A 17,486-nucleotide genomic window follows, 5' to 3' on the forward strand; every position below is an offset into this window, starting at 1 on the left:
CACTGGTAGGGCCTAGTCCGTATGCAGATGCAGCTGGTAACTCTAGGAAAAAGGATTCTTGGGCCTTGTTGTGTCCCTGTAGCCACTCAGGAGTTCAGCCTCCTGACCCTTGGAGTCAACTCCTTTGTCCTGGGTACAAGTTGGAGCAGGTCTAGCACTTCGGGTATCTTCACAGTTCAAAAACAGAAGGTGCAGTGCTCTTTTCTTCCACAGATTTAGAAAATGTCCTGAGGATTTGTGGGTAGAATGCCAGCTTTGAGGTTTTCGGTAGTCAGTGGAAGTTGGTGACGCCTGGACACTCCCTACATGATGGGGACAAAGTTCCTGAGGGCAACTCTAATCACTTTTATAGCTCATAGTGTATGCATTACTGCAAACTATCCAAGAGAGAACCTGTCTGAAATGAATGTAATGGCACAGACTTTCTGCCCTTGGAATGAGTTAGTGTGCCAAGCAGGGGTGTGTTTAAGAAAATTTGCAGCACCCTCCTCCTAAACTCCACCACACTGGTTCTGGGACCAGCTACATTCCCCACCCAACTGGTGTCCAATTAGCTACCCTAGGTCTAAATAACAAGGTCTTTCCTTAAGCTATAAATGTGCTGGCTTCATATCAGTCCCTCTCAAGTAAATGAATGTCCTTGATCTTCCCCAGCTGCTCTTCCTGAGCTGATTGGGAGAACTTGCCTCCCACCCAGCTCATACTTTCAGCAGACCTAAGCCACTGAGAATAGTTTTCATTTCTCAATAAGGTCAAGCACTGACATGGAAGCTGTAGGCAAGCTATTGCAGTTTAGCCTCGAGAAGCTATAGGCAGCGAAAAGGTACCTTTAAAAAAGTTATTTTTCTTAAGCATTTATTAAAAATCTAACTTCATCACTGAATTTGATTTTTATGAACTAATTAAAATAGCAGTTGAACTATTTCTCTAGTGTATGCCAAACTCCAGATAACTAAATTCAAATTGTAATCTGTACTCTTGTTTCAATAATACTACAGCCGGAGCAGAGCCATCCATAGTGAAAGTAGCTTTTGGCGACTTGTCACTACAGGTTTATGGCAACATCACATTTCTACATGTCCTGCTTTTATTAATATTTAAAAGGAAGCTTGTGTCCTGTCGAAAGGGTTATTTTGACAGGTTAGGCTGCAGGATAAAAGCAGGATACTTTGTTAGCCCTCCAGCAATGTTTTTCTTGACACACTAGTGGATTATGCAATAAGTGCTGCAGTCCATATGCAACATTTAAAGTGCCATGCCATTGGTGCAGTTTCTATACCATGTACTATGGCCTTACAAGAGACTTAAATATGCTAGTAAAATAGGCTAGTGAGTATCCTAATATTCTATGTTTTAAGATTCGTAGTACATATAGTGCGCACCGGACAGTGTGCAAAGTCTAAAGACCAGAAATAAAATTCAGCAAACATTGGGGGTGACCGTGCCAAAAGGGACATGTTCTCACAGTTGGTTGTGCCCTTCCTTTAACAAGTGCAACCAATTACCAGTAAGTAAAGTATACATTTTACAGGCTACCCAGAAAATATCTGAATACATAACTGTGCATAAGATAACCTGCTTCTGGTTCTGCACTCTCAGTGTTCCGTCCCCAGCAACGGGTAATTGCACTATCTATGAAATGTACACATAAAATAAATTAAATAGAACAATAAACTTCAACAATTTGCACAAAACAAGACTCCCATGAACGCCAAACGCTGATATGTGATGTCCAATTTAAAGCCCTTAGCCGGGATAAAGATACACAACATTCACTCCACTCAAGATCACAAGTACGTTATTTAAAATTAATCAGGACGTGTTATCTTCTGTTTCATTTACTATTCACTGTAGTCCTTTTTTAAGTCTCAGAATTATGACCCCCTTGCCAATATTTTTACTTTCTAAATAGCATGCAATCTTAAACCCGTTGTATAGGAACTACACAGGAAGGTGTCAGGGCATTTCAAAAGATAGAAAATATTCATTTAGTGGTTCAGCTTTGTAAAGAAGTTCTTATTTTTTTCCGTTTGAATTTCAACTTTAAATGTGCTATTTTGCCGCTGCCTCTTTAATCTAATAAAATCTAATAAAAGAACGAATAGTACTTGGACTGCAATCAGCCGCCATTCGAACAGGAACTCAAAACCTCAATTTCCCGCATTTCTGCCCAGGTGTCCTTTGCTGTCTTCGCTTTTCCTGGACATTAAATGAAGCAGCACATTGTATTACTGAAACCAAGAAAAAACGCTTTCAATCCGCGCAACGCAGGGCAATGTGGAAAGAGGCTATGTGAAAGCGTTTGGGGTTTTCATTGCAGTTTTCCACTTGACTTACTTTTACATGGCAATTACTTGAAGAAAATGGATTTTCACCTTCCCAGTCCAGATGCACCATTGTATCTATACAAACTGTGGAAGCCAATAGGTGTGTTCATCATTATTGCTTCCACAGCCAATAGTTTGTGTCTCCCTTTCAGCACTGTTACTGTTTACAGATCTTCGTTTGGCAATATGGCTCATGCACATGTCTTTGCTATGGAAGTCAGTTCCTAATTCCAATCTGAAGAAAATGGAAATTTGACAATGATGACTGCATGCTGATAGAACACTTTGATCCCAAGTCACGAAGCCGCCTACAGCTGATTTACAAGGAAGTGACGCATCTGCATAGATGCTTCAGTTTCCTTGCGTCACCTTCAAATGTCCTTGCGCCACCATGGATGCTCTGTAGTTACAATACAGTGCGCTATGGCGCAAGGAATTACGGATGCGTCAAAAATTCTGGCGCATCTGTTAGATGAAAAGTGATGCATTGTTGGGGTTTGCCACAAAAGTGACGCAACACCAGCATAGGTAGGTCCCATGTAAAATGTCCTGCGTCAATCCTTACGCCTGGTCTGAGCAGGGGTAGGGATTTTGATGCACTGAAGGTGTAGAATGACGCAGTGAAATCTTGTAAATTTCACTACGCCAGTTCTACGTGGCTATTTGCATGGGAACGCCTACCCTGCATACATTATACCTGGCACAGGTATAATGTGACGCAGGGCTCCCTTGATGCGTCACGGTGTGAATGGGCCGCAACTTTCACGCCGCCGCTGCATCATAAAAGTGATGCAACGGCGACGCAAAAGTGACGCAAGGGGCTTGTAAATCTGCCCCTCTGTGCTTAATTTATGGCATTTTGGAGTAGGGCATCACAGCAAGGTACCATGTTACTACTGCATATAGCAAACACAAGGTAGCTCCCCAAGACAGCGCTGAGGGACGCCCTGGAGTACCGACGGTCAAAGCGGTGCTCCAATTACCTGCGCCATAGCCAGGTGAGGTGGAGTTGTACTCTCCTGCCAATTAGGAAGGAGAATGGAAACCTAGGAAATACCCAGGTGATATTAATTTTTATTCTTTTTTTGCCTTTTATGAGCGGTAGCGATCTATTTGGTCCTGAAGAATGCAGCGGACACTGACTTGGGTCCTTTTAAATGCAGAAACATGCTGACCTTACATTTGACATGGTAGATATTTGTTGAAACTACTAGACCATCGCACTGATTTTATTACCTTGGAAGCAGAGAGGTACTAATTAAACCTACTTTCCTCTTTCCTCTCCAATTTTAGCTTTTTTCACCTTCACACATTTTCTCATGCACTGCTGTACAGTTACTTACACTTGCCCTGTTACTTTAAACTCACTGGGCCACCCATTACTACAATCGATATTCATATCTGAATGGGCATGAGCTATTACCCTTCCTGGTGGGAAGGATCCCAGATGATGATAAGGGCGGTACAGGTCGTAAACTGATGGGTATTTTTCACACACGGAAAGTATCCAGCTGATCTAGCCCAATCCATTCTCCCTTAGTCAGTTATATGTTAAGTTAATAAAGTGTACTGGTTTGACCCACAGGTACCTTGTGTTTGCTATATGTATTGTAATTGGGGGTTGTAGCTGTGCCAGGTCATTAAACATCGCCTTAGACCCTCCTTTTCACTCTTTTGTTTCTGACCTTGTTACTACTGCCCTATGCCAAAGTGAAAGGGCAGGAATGCACTGTATTTAAGCAATACGGTGCATTTGTTTCCTTTCTGTCTGTTTTGCAATGTTTTGGCAGCCCAGCACAAACATAGTCACTCTTACACCTTGGTACAATGTTGCCTCTGTTGCAGGTGGGTTTGTGTTTGTTTGTGTACGAAGGGATACCTTCCTGCACATAAACAATCCTAAGAGGCATTTTCCTCTTCCTATGTGTTCTGCAGAATGCAGCACACATTGAAAGAGGAAAAACATGAGGAGAAATTAACATATTTCTCCTCGTTATGCCTCACCTTGGTAGGCTTACAGATTTGCTGCTTCTCCAGGTTTACATCACTTTCTAAATCTCAGGCATGGGTGCAGCGTGGGAAATACCACTGCAACGCCCATGGAACGCCTCCTGGGCGCAGAGTAAGGCAACGCTGAGATTTGAGCTGTGCTGCATTGCCTTACTCTTGATTTACGATGCCACTTAAAGCCACGCAGGGTGGCTTTGCGTGGCTTCATAAAGCTTTATGTGAGCCCTGCATCACTTATGTACCACTTTAACCAGTGCAAACATGATGCAGGGTTTTCAAAAATAAGCCCCTATGTTTAAGGCCCAAAATGGCTCCATTTGAACATGTTGGGATTACAACAGTGTAAAATAACATGCAATAATTTGGGAGTGCAAGGTTCAAGGCATGGATTACCTTGAGAGCTTGTGAAAACTGACAAAGTTGTTAGTTTTTGGCTTTTGCAAACTTCTCTCCTACACTTTCCACCCTGAAAATGACCTGTGATTCAAGTAATTGGCTGCAGCAACTACTTACCCAGGTTGGTAAGGAAACAGAACACCTCCAAATGTTGTGGAGCTGTCATGGACAGGGGTTTCTACAGGAAGAAAACAATGTTTTCCATATGGAGAAACACATGAAAAAAATTAGATTTGCAGAGAAGGCTGGAGTTGTACCCTTTTATAAATTTACATTTGGGAAACAGCAGCTAGGAATATGCATAACGGTGCAAATATATGACTTTTTGTGACTAGGGTCTCCTTTATCAGAATTTGTGCTTCTTTGTATAACTGTTTCAGGCAAGTATCAAAATATTAAACTGATTGAAGAAATATATAGTAACATTATACAACAGACAAACATACAATGTTAAACTCTAAAGTTTTACAATTACATTAACAAGACATAAGCCAATATCATTAGTGAACATTGTCATCTCAGCATTAACCCGTGCTTCTTTCAGTTTTCCATGTTCACTTTTAACAGCTGGAACAAAATAAGTGTTATCATTCAACGGAGAGGGGTTGTTTATTTTATGTTTGCAATGAAATGCCTGCTAAATGCAAGTGAGATACTCATTTCAGAAGGAAGTATTAAATAATTATTCTTAAAAGTGGAATGTTTCAACCATCAAAAAATCAAAACCACTGACATTCACCATTTACTTTTATCTTAAGTAACTATAATTTTGGCCCTAAAATAACTATAACTCATGTCCTGGCCGTGCTCCACAAGTTATCTCACATATTACGTCACTCATGAGATGTTCTATGACATCATTGATAACATCACTGCAACATTTGAAATCACATAAATGATAACAACACTGCATGACGGGTGCATGAGTCATATTTACTTTAAGGCACAAGCAATAGTTATCTGAGATAACAATAACTGGTGAATTCAGTTGTTAGTTTAAAAGGGTATTTTTTATGTTTACATTTATTTATTGATTTTTACAAGTTCATCATTCTTTGATAACAATACATTGAATGCGCCTAAATACTACTGACTTTCCCACCAGCGTGGGATGGCTTGTAAATAAAGGTTTACAATACGCCTCCAAGTCCCCTCTCCCAACAAACCTAAGAAAAAGGGAAATATTATAAAGGGATCCTCCCCCCATCCCGCCCCAGTGCTGTTATGAAACCTTTTACTTAGTTCTTGTGTGAATGCACAGGTTCTGTTCTCTTCATGGTGCTGTCTGCAGGGGCTCAGTTAATCGTAATAGGTGCAGATATTTGGGACATGTGAGCTCTTTGAATTCAGATGTTAATAGTGATAGGAATGGTTTCTAGAGGGTTTGGAAGGAGGCTCCTTGATTAGCAAGGGAGAGAGAAACCCTCTCCATCCCTAGTTTGCACCATAAGCGATGGAGCCATCACAAATAAGTAGGAGTGGTGCCTGTCCCCCTGTGAGTTAATATATTCTGGAGGGCAGCCCCCAGCGTCAAAGCCATCTGTCGGCCTCTTCTGATTTATGCGGAAAAGTGAGGGTGTTGGACAGGCCTAGTAGGGTGTATGCAGGAAAGCGAGGGAGCTAAGTGTCAAAACGGGCATCTATGTAGTCCAACATTTGTAACCAGTGTCCATGAAATCGAGGGAACTCCCAAAGTAGATGGGTCAATGTACCCAGTGAGCCACAAGCTTTCCACCACAGGAGTTCTCGGGCTGGATTTCCTCTATGGAGTCTTTGAGGGTTTAGGTACCAGAGGTGGTGATTTTTGTAGCAGTCTCGATGTTGGCAACATTGTGGGCAGTGTCCACTCCTTTCCTGAAAGTGTCCTCCCCAGTTCCCTCTCCCACCTCTGTTGGCCCGGGGAATTCTCACCCTAAGAGCGTGCCTAAGTAGGCCATAATGTTCTGTTATTAGGCGAGAATATGAGTGTTTCGTCACTAGCAATCTCTCAAACAGGATTAGGTGCCTCTGTGCCCTATCACAAACAACTCCTTGCAGTACCCAGTGTCTGATTTGGTGATAGCGGTATCACTCTCCCTCTGGAAGATTCTGTTGTGTGCGGAAGTCACCAAATGTCTGAGGGCAGGGTTCATCAAAGAAGACTGCCCTCAGACATTCTTGGGTCCACTGGTAGTATGCCTTTAAATCTAACCCTGGCATGAATGCAGAGTTATTCACTATAGGGGTTATCGGCGAGAGAAATGTCGTTAGTGCGCGGGTTGTAGCTACTTTGTCCCAGGCCCTGAGGGGGGGCATGTGTGACCCTCAAAAATTAAAAGTTGCAGGGACGTTCATCCTTAGTGAGAAAGGGAATCCCCCACAAGGATTGATTCGCTATAGCTCTCTCCATAAAAAGCCAATGCTTTTCGGATTCTGGACATGACCACTCCACCAGTACTTTCAGTTGCACCACCCAATAGTGGTGCAACTGAATTTTGGAATTGCCATGCCACCCTACGTTGGGGATCTATAGCATAGCTCTCTGCGCAGTCTTGGTTTTTTATTATGCTATATAAAGTGTTCCAAGACACGCTGCATGGAGCGAATCACTCCTGGGTGTGGGTCTAATGGGAGGGTCTTGAAAAGAAATAAGATCTTCAGTAAGAGTGTCATTTTAATCGCTGCTATGCGGCCTAGCCAGGAGAATGTGTGCGTTCTCCATCTACGTAAGCATTCTCGTATGTGTTGGAGTAGTGCTGTGTAGTTCACTGTAGTGGGGTGTTGTATGCTTGGTGTGAGTTGGATATCCAAATAGGATATTGCTTCTTGAGCCCATTGTATTTGGTGATCGCGCTTCAGCTCCTCTATTGTGGTTTGGGTGAGGGACAAGTTGAGAGCTTGAGATTTGTGGACAATAACTCTAAAGCCTGCCGCCTGCGCAAATTGTTCCAATTCAGTCATAAAAGCGGGTAAGGAGACTTCGGGATCTTCCAAGGTGGCAACTACGTCATCGGCATATAATCTAATCTTGTGCTCTTCCCCTCCAAAAACCACTCCGGATATCATCGGATTGTTTCATAATCCTTGGGCCATGGGCTCCATGTACAGGATGAAGAGGAGCAAGGAGAGCAGGCATCCATTTCTTGTACCCTGCTAAATAGAAAAGGTGGTAGATGTGTAGCCGTTTACTTGGACCAATGCTGTCGGTTTGGTGTAGCTGCTTAAGACCCAGCCCAAGAATCTCTCCGGAATGCTAAAGTGTTGCATAGTCGCCTCTAAATAGGGCCAGTGCACCCTGTCAAACGCTTTTTCTGCATCAACTGAGAGTATCATGCGTTCAGTACTAAAGTGCTGCACTTTTTCAATGATGTGTAGGATTCTCTTGGTATTATCAACACATTAGCAGTTGGGCAGAAAAACAACGTGATCCGGGTCAATCAAACCTGATAAAAGGGGAGATAGATTTAGCTCTATGATCCCTGTAAGTAGGTTAAAATCCACATTAAGGAGAAATTGGCCTGTAACATGCACATTGTCGCTTATCCTTACAGGGTTTAGGTATCACTAAGACCAGTGCCTGTAGCATCGTGGAAGCGATTGAGGAGGAGATCTCAATTGAATTGTATACTCTTGTGGGTATTGGACCTAGGATGCGGCAAAAGGTTTTTTAAAAGAGAGAAGAAAAGCCATCTGGACCTTGGGATTTAAGCGATTTCTGTTTGGAAATGGCTGAGATGACCTCCTCTATTTTTATCGGGGATTTGAGCTGTTCGGCCTCTTCAGATGTTAGTTTGGTAGTGTTCGCACCCTGCAGGTATTGGACTGGACCGTCCAGGGGCAGGTGTTTCATATAGTTGCTTCAGGTGCTTCATATAGTTCAGCATAGTATTGGTGGAACATTCTGGCAATAGCCTGGTCTGAGGTCTGCTCCTGCCCTAGCGAGTTGACCACTGTTGAGATGCTGGAGGCCTTCCTCTGCTATCTAATTCTGTTGGCTAGCAGTCTCCCACTTCTGTCTCCCCGTGTGTAAAAGGTATGTCAAAAGGCGCAACATTGCGTACTCTGCCCTGTCTAAATCCAGGCCTGCTAATTGAGCTTGGGCAGCTTCCAGCTGCCTCCAGATCCTAGGGGCACCCATTAGCTGGTGGATATGTTCTAGCTCCTGTACTTCCAGCATGAATTGGTCTAGCTTGTCTCTCCAGATTTTATTATCAGATGAAGCAATGGCGAATAGCTCCCCCCTGATTACTGACTTCAGGGTGTCCCAGAGGATTGCTATGGGGGTTTCGGGAATGTCATTCACCTCTAGATAGCTTATCACATTAGTAATTTGCTGAACTACCTCGGGGCGATGGAGCATTGTTTCTTTTAGACATCAAGTGCGGCGCGCGCAAGTGGTGCCCGAAAGGGCCAGGGTCAAGCTCACTGCCGAGTGGTCTGAAAGGGAGCGGGCAAGTATGTCTACCTGTTGAACCTGTGAGATAACTGCTTCTGTGGCCAAACAATAATCAATCCTGGCATATGTTTTATGGGAGTGGAAGTAGAAAGTGCATTCTCTATCTGTACAATGAAAGGCCCTCCAGACATCGACTAATCCTGTCTCTGCAAGTGCTCGTTTCCCCTCTTCTGTGATGGCTCCTAACTGACCCTGTCATTAAGCAGCTCTGTCGGCTTCATTATCAAAGGCAAGGTTAAGGTGCCCACCCAGTAGCAACATCCTGTCCAGTGATCTGGATATCTCTGCTACTGCCTTGTGTAAGAACCCCTCCTGCCCCTCATTCGGAGAGTACACCAAGTCCACAGTAAAGGTGTGAGATCCTAGTTGGAAGGTGTGAGCTAGTAGCCTGCCCTTAAGTTCTGCTTTCTGGGACCAACCCTACCAGTGAATTTGGAGGAAATAACAATGGCTACGACCGCCGGTTTGGTGCTGTGGGATGAATATAGCTGGTGAGGGAATGCCTTAGAACGCAGTCTATGCGTGTCTCCGGGAGGAGAGGCTTCTCTTGAAGGAGACAGATATGTGTGTCAGTGTTTTCGAGATATGATAGTGTGGCACGCCTTTTAACTGGGCTGTTGAAGCCCTTTACGTTTAATGAGATTATCGTAAGGTGTAGGTTTAGCTGTTCATTTGTGAGGGAAACGGTAGAAGGTTAGTCTGTGAGGTGAAACTGCAGGGCCTATCAGAGTTGTGTCCTGGAGGGTGCCTAGTGCTGGTGATATAGCTATGAGGGGTTTCAAGTGATTAGTATCTTGTGTACCTGAATTGGGAGAAGGTCAGTATAACCCCTTAACATTACAACAAACAGTTAACAGAAATTGACAGACATTGTGAGTGTCCTGAGTAATATAACCCATGAGTGAGGCGTGAGATGTCAGCAGGACCCATAACGCTCCCGCCCCCCGGGCCCCTCCTGCCAATAAGACAGGGAATATAAAAAAATAGGCCTCCAGATCCTGGGACTGGACCCTTTGTGTTGCTGTCGAGCTGCAGCATTGCGTCTCTAATGCTGGGGGGGCAGTATCTTTTCCCAGAGAGGCTATGACTGCCCTCCTCTTTCTGGCGATTGTCTCCTGATCCGAGCAAAGGCGAATGGCCCACTGTCTGCTATCCATGCCACTTTAGAGTTCTGTCCTTGTTCTCTGCCGGAATAGGATCCCCCTGGGTAACCTCCAATATATTCAGCAATTGCCTGGCTTCCAGCAACAAGCGAATCTAGTGAATCTTCACTTCCCATCGAAAGATCAGCCGGAACGGATGGCTCCAGCAATGAGGGACCTCAATTGACCGCAGATAGGCTGTTACTGGCAGAAACCCTCTCCTCTTTTGCAATGTAGAGGATGCTAGGTCTTGATATAGAATGGGTTGATGGCCCCTAAACTCGAATGGGTGCTTGTCTCTTGCCTGCCGGAGATGTTTTTTTTAAGCTGGAAGTCATTTACACAGGTAAGAAAATCAGCCGGCGGGTCCAGGGAGGCCTCCTCGGGCCTACTCTCTATTTGTGCGGTCCAGCTTGAATCTTTGATCTGGTGGGGTATCCAAGATAGAGCGGAAGAGTCCCTCCACAAACAAAGCGATGTCTGGTCCCTCTGCTCACTGCAGAATGCCTCAGATGCAAATGTTATGGTGCCGGGAGCGGTTTTCAAGATCTTCAGCATGCACTTGGAGGTCTAGGTGCTGGTCCTTTAGGTGGAGGACCATCTGTTGTAGTTTTTATATCTCCTCATCCCTGAACGAGCCCTGCATTTCCAGCGTGTCCACTCTGTCCTCCAGCGAATCTAGATCCTTGCATACTTCCCTAATTTCTTGTGTCAACTCCTTTTTCATTGTTTGTAAGTCGTCCTTTAAGGAGGCAAACAGGGTTTCAAGGATTGAGCGAGTAACGGGGGCCTTGGCATCCCCAATGTCTGTGTCTGCTGAGGCCCCTGTAAGGGAAGGCAGTGCTTCTGTGCTGTAGGGTGATGTTTTTAGGTGGAGCTCCTAAACTGAGCGCTCTTTTTTCCCTTGTTGGACGCCATTTTTTTCAGCGCGAGTGTCACACCGAGCTGGGTACTTAGACGTTTCAGAGATCATCAGGCTTGCTGAGAACATCGCTTCCAGAGTGTTTCTTGTTGTTCCGGGGTATCAGCCACCTGCACTCTGTGTTGACCCCCAAATAAACCTTGCCGATGTCTGAGTGGGCCTGAAGGAGTTTGCTATATCCAAGTGTGGAGCACTTGGAGGTTGCCTCAGCTAGTGTCGCGCAGGGGCCCATTGTTCGGGGGCTCAATGGCTAGGTTCCAAATCTGGTCTCTGTGTCACTCCTGTGGAGGGGGAGAGGGAACCCGCCCAGCTGCAGCTCTAAATCATTTGGTGTTGAGAGAATGTTGATTGAAACCCCTCCGGCCAGCCTGCTGTCTTCTTGAATTTACAGGGGAACCTGTCACTTGTGTGGGGAGGGTTCCCTCTATGCTGTCCGCCAGCCAAGTGTGTCAGTCTCAGCTGCCCTCCCTGAAGCAATAGTAACAGAGCCCTTGATGGCCCTCAGCGGTCCTGTGCGCTTACCAGCCTTCTGGGACTCCTCCTCTTGCTCTCCCCTCACCACTGGTCCTTGTCCGTTACGCTCCATCTGTTAGCCCACCTTGGGGCCTCTCTACTCTATGTAGCTGCACCTCCCCAGGGGTGGATGGACTGACCTTGCTCTGGGAGCGGTTCCACAGGAGGGGGACCTCCCCAGGCCTGCCCCCTCCCTCATCTGCCAGGCCTCTCTCCTGCTTGAGTATGATACCTGTGGCATCAGCTTTGTTCTGACTCTGCAACTGCCCTGTCGCCGGCTCTAGGGCTCTTTAAGGGGTTGCAGGCCTTATCTACTTTTGTTGCGTCTTGTTCACTCAATTCTGGTGCAGGCTCCCCTCTGCTCCGGCCTTGCGACCGGGGACAGGATTTGAGGGCCATCCCGCCTTGCACCCCTGTGCCAGAGAGGAATAGCAGGTGGCTGAAACTCCCGCTGCATGCAGTCTTTAGCGCACTACTTTTGCTCCGGGGCCTCCCCATGTAATTCATAGAGGAAACGGGGGCCCCAGGATCCCCATCGGACCACCTATACGAAGCTTAAGCAATGGGGCCCTGCTGACGGGACGGAGCGATGAACAGGCACATCCTACTCAGTCGCCATCTTGGCTTTGCCCTAAAAAAAGAGTATTTTTTAACTGGCGTTTCATCTAACAATACAGTCTGTTTAATCTTTTGTATGTTTTTAACAAATGTGTTTGGTTTTGTAAATGGATGGTAAGATATTATTACTATACCTAACTTCAACTTCACTTTATCCTTTGTATATATATTTATTTTTAATAAGTGGTGAGAGCCACTGGGGAGTATAATTAGGCCAAAGTTACCAAGTCGAATATGTTTTAGGGCTTGCTTATATCTTTGGTGTGGTTTGACAAATCTTCATGAAACTTTCCAAAAACAAAAGTCTCATCAACCTCAGCTCCTTCCTGGATATTTTTGAGAGGGATCTATCAAACAGGGGCCGAGAAAAACCAGATGCCCCAAAATGTGTTCTCCCCATAACGGCTGAATGGATTTACACCAAATTTGGCAGAATGCTAGATCTTTTTCCTGAAAGAGTACCTTTTGTGTTTTGGTGTAAACCTGTTCATAGTTTTTGAGAAATTAAGGTTCAAAATGTCTGTATGCAACAAACCGCAGAGGATCTGTTGACCTTAAAGATCTTAAGATAAGATATGATTGGCTGTCACCCCAATAACAAACATGTGATGGCAGCTGTTTTAGGACTCAAGGACCAAGCCTTGATAAAAGGTTAAAAAAAAACAGATATGGGGGCAAGGTAGGGATATCCTGCACCTAGGCCTGATAGGTAAGTTCCCAAGGGGCCCCCGAGGCCAAACATTTTAATTCTTTTCCTTTTTATATTTTTCAACAAATTTGCGGCGGATCCACAAATCTTCTGTAAATGTATTTATTAAAGGTGAGATGCCTTTAAAAAAATACTCGGGTGGGTCCATACCTGGTGTGGTTGAGGGGGATGGTGCAACATATTTTTCATAGGGAGGGGAGTATGCATCAACCTCCCCAAGCCTTTTCTAGACCCCAGGGATCCCATCCCCTGGGGATAACTCATATGTAAAGGGGAAAGGGCTCATGGGCTCCTTTCCTATTTGGGCCTCGGGACACCATCCCCCAGGACGATTCAGTTATAAAGGGAAGGGAGTATGTGGCTGCTGTGAGGAAATGCCTTAAAGCATACTCACCCTCACTTTTTGTCTCAACTTCTGACTATTGGGCGCTGGTCTAATGACTCTGTAATGCAGTGGACCTTGCTGACCAGGACTCAATGCATGTTGATTGACTCATAGAAGTGTATGCTTAAATGGCTTATACCCAATTGGCATAGAATAACTTACTCATAAGTTCCAATTATATGGTACTAGGGGTCCCAGGGCCTGTGTGTTAAGATGTCCCTCATGGACAGCACCACTTATTGTGTCACCACGAGTGTCTTCCAGCCTGCCATGGCACACTTGTCACGCAGTTTGAAACTGCTATCTGGACTTTCCAGTCTAAAGTTTTTGGGGAGAGAATATGGCCTAATGGCTAGGGGGGGTCGACTTCCACTCTGGGGAACCGGGTTTAACTCTTCGCAATGATGGTCAACATCCTGTGATTCTGGGAAAATCACCCAATCTCCCTGTGCCTACAAAAAATTAATTTGTCCTTATGGAACACAGCTGGTGCTCATGTAAAGTGTTCCGATACCTGATACCTTTGGGTCAAGTTCATGCTATATAAAAAGCCCAAACCTTTCTTTATAACATATATGTAACCCTGAAGACAGGCCAAATGAGCTCTAAGTCAGGGTGCTGTATATCAAAAAGCAGGACGTGTTTTTGCATGTCCTGCCAGTTAAAGCCCCACATTGTTATTTTACTGTAAAAAAGCTAGTATCCCCATTGGAGAGTACTGGGTTATATGCTGAAAATTCAGCAGTGCTAACTTCTGGATGGGACTATTGAATATGATACTTCAAGGTATCAAAAAGATTGCTACATTAAACCTGACTTGGTGCTCAAATCGAATTTATTGTAACTGTTGCCAAAGAGGCAACTTTAGTAAGTTGCCACTATTTTTCAAAAGTTTTTGAATTGTTGCTGGCCATGTGATAACCTTCAGCCCTCCTTGGGAGAGGTGTGAATGACACTCAGGAAAGAACTCAAAGGGTCTGCCGCTGGAAGAGTTGTGGCCTTACCCTGGCAGGAAGGCGAAGAGGAGGAGAAGGTCTTTTGTTTTTGCAGACAGGCTGGCACCTCGGACAGAGAAGGAAAAACTGTTGCCAAGCTGTTTTTCCAAGGGGAATGAAGCCCCAAAGTAGCCACACCTCTGTGATGGCCTTGGGAGCTTCGCACACCAAGAGAAGGGTTCTGCCATGTTGAGAGTTGGTAGAATAGTGCAGCCTGGGATAGCTAGATTTTACACATCGCTGGCAGTTCTCCTCAGGTGGAAGGAAACTGGTAGTCTGATTGGTTAATTAGCTGCCCCAGCATCATTGGCTCCTAATGGACATAAAAGTGGCACCCATGGTATGCCTGTACTGAAGAGTGAACTGAAGAACTTCTCTGTGTTCCCTGGGCCCTGTAAAGTGAGGCTGCACCACGACTGGACTGCACCATTTGCTCTTAGGCCAGGAAAGAGAGGGCTGTGCATGTGGAGCCCTGCTCAAGGAAGTTGTCCCCGTGTCTTAGACAGAACAAGTGACTCCAAGAGCTGAGAAAGCCTGCCTTGGTGATTTAAAAGGCAAGAACATCTGACCTCAGCTGACTGCCAACTTGCAGCCTGGGCACCGAGTCCTGATCCCCAAAAGTTGCACCCGAGTATGTCACCCAAAAAGGAAGTTATCATCAGTTCAGGGGAACTAGCAGTTTAGCTGTAACAGAAGACCAGTAGACCTGTGGCATCTGTTTTCGGCTGGACTTCAACAGGACTTCAAGGGGCATCGACCCCTGAGGCCAAAGTCTCCTCACCATGTGTGTGGACTGCGGAGTAGCGCCAGGAAGGTCCCTGTGACCTGATCAGCATCCTTAACATCCTTCAGCATCCAGTAACCCTTGCATCAGGACCACTACATTAAAGTCTCTGGCAATTCACCCATAGAGCCTGAAACTGGACTGGGCACTGCTTTGATAGCAAGGTAACTGTTCAACCAGGCCTCTTTGATCCCAGTGACGCATTACCTGCTGGAGTTATTCACCCACAGTTAACTGGAATAATAGTCACAACTTTATAAACATTTTCCAAAGTTGCAAAGCTGACAGTGAGCACTTCCATTTAGAATGATTTATTGGGCTCAGTGGAAAAAGCTGTAATTTATTGTTCCTTTGAAAATGTATATCTCTAGAACCCTTCATTGGTGTTTAGTCATTGAGGTGTCTATTTAAAGTTAAAAGTGCAACCTATTTTTATAAATTGATGTTGGGTTTTTATTGAATCTTCTTTCTTTCTTAGTCAACTGTTTTCATACTTTTCCATGCTTTACATGTGTTTCTTTGATGAAGCCTGACAGCTCAGGGTCACAGCTACCACGGCTTAAGCTAGGTATTTTCAAGCAAATCTGACAGTCTCCAGTACAGGCAGTGAGTTTATTAAATGTTGAGATTTCACAACCACGCCATATAAAAAAACCTTTCATCATAGATCCCCACCTGAGCCTTAGCTAGGCCCTAGAAACTCCAACCCCCAGGGCTGAATCAATAATTATGGTGAGTGTGGCATGCTATCCCACTCCTGGTGCCTTAGAGAGGCCCGGGGACCCCATCCCCTTGGTCAATTCATATGTGAAGGGGAGGGGGTGCATGCCCACATTTCCAAAGCATTTTCTGGGCCCAGGGGCTCCCCCCGGAACCCCCAACACAAATCTAAGCTGTGTGTGTCCCAAGTGAGACCAGGAAATCCACAAAAAAAGAGAGAAGAATGATAAATTAGTGGCAGAAGCCGCAAGTTTGTTATTCACTACTTCTGGCAAGGAGTACCCCATAATGCCCACCTGGGCTAATTTACATATGTTGTGCTACATGGTGGTTCCTTTAATGAGCAATGTTGTGGAGCACTGAAGGGAGTGCATCAGCCCCCCGTTAATACTGAAAAAATTAACCCTATGTTTCCTGCGGTCTATAGAATATAACGTAAGGAAGAGGTATTGATATTTGTAATCATTCCCAGAGCTGGAACTTTTGTTCTTCATTTTAGAAATGCAGATATTCCTTGTCGTTGGTTTTAAAGTGACATGATGTGACCTCAGGAGTGTAAAACATGATGAACATATGTTTAATGTTGTTTTGTCTATAAATGCTTTATTAAAACGTTTATTGACAAAACCTATAAACCAGACTTTTGTATATTGACAGTAAATTATATTACAAAAAAACTCTAGAAATTCACTGGAAAAATTAAAGGTAAAGTGAGAGTTTTAGTTATGTATTAAAGAAAATCTTTTAAAATTCCCTGAAAAATCTCATATTAAATCACTCATGGTATGTTTAATTAAATCATTGCAACATTTTAAATGACAATATTGATGGCACTTTGCATGGTGGGGCTGGTGTCATAGTTACTTTGGGGCATGATTTATAGTTACTTGAGATAACTATAACTGGTGAATTTCAATGTTTTTTTAGTTTAAAATGTTATGTTTTAACTGACATTTTCAAACCATGAAGTCACTTTAACATTTGTTTTTTTTATATCCACAGTAACCTTCCTGCAATTGCAAAGGAATCCAAGGCCACCCCAGGAGCAGATGTTGATATGAGGTTTATTGCAGACAAAAAAGATGGGTAATGTGTTTGTCCACTTGGAGTCTGGATCACATAAAAGTATTGTTTACACTTCTCCAACTCAAAAAGTTCCAAAACAAATGAAGGACTTCCTTCTCCTCTGAAAGAAACACCCAAGTGCACAAAATAAGGAGAATAGGTCCACACATCACTCAATATAAACAATGTTTCGAAAAGTAATTCAATATACATTTTTCTTTGATAGATTATTTTAAAACAAATCAATTCATCAATCCCCCTAACCATTACTAATCAGGAAAGAGTTTCTCAGATGAAACAGGAAGAAAAACTACAAGTTATATCAGTGCCTCTCTAAAATATTTTTCATTTCATGTGCCAAATAAAAAAATACTTCATGTTTAATGACTGTAGATCACAGTGAATTCAATCAAAATTATAAGGGTTTTAATGTTGCTTTAGCCATATCTAGATATTGCATTTTTT

General features: G+C 44.2%; 1 pseudogene; it reads left to right on the forward strand.

The window, feature by feature from the left end:
- LOC147697235 (uncharacterized) overlaps positions 1 to 17,486 on the forward strand; it is a 137,263-nt pseudogene that overhangs the window by 65,864 nt on the left and 53,913 nt on the right.

This window comes from Lissotriton vulgaris, chromosome 8 (genome assembly GCF_964263255.1).
Source record: "Lissotriton vulgaris chromosome 8, aLisVul1.2, whole genome shotgun sequence".
Lineage (NCBI taxonomy): Eukaryota > Metazoa > Chordata > Amphibia > Caudata > Salamandridae > Lissotriton > Lissotriton vulgaris.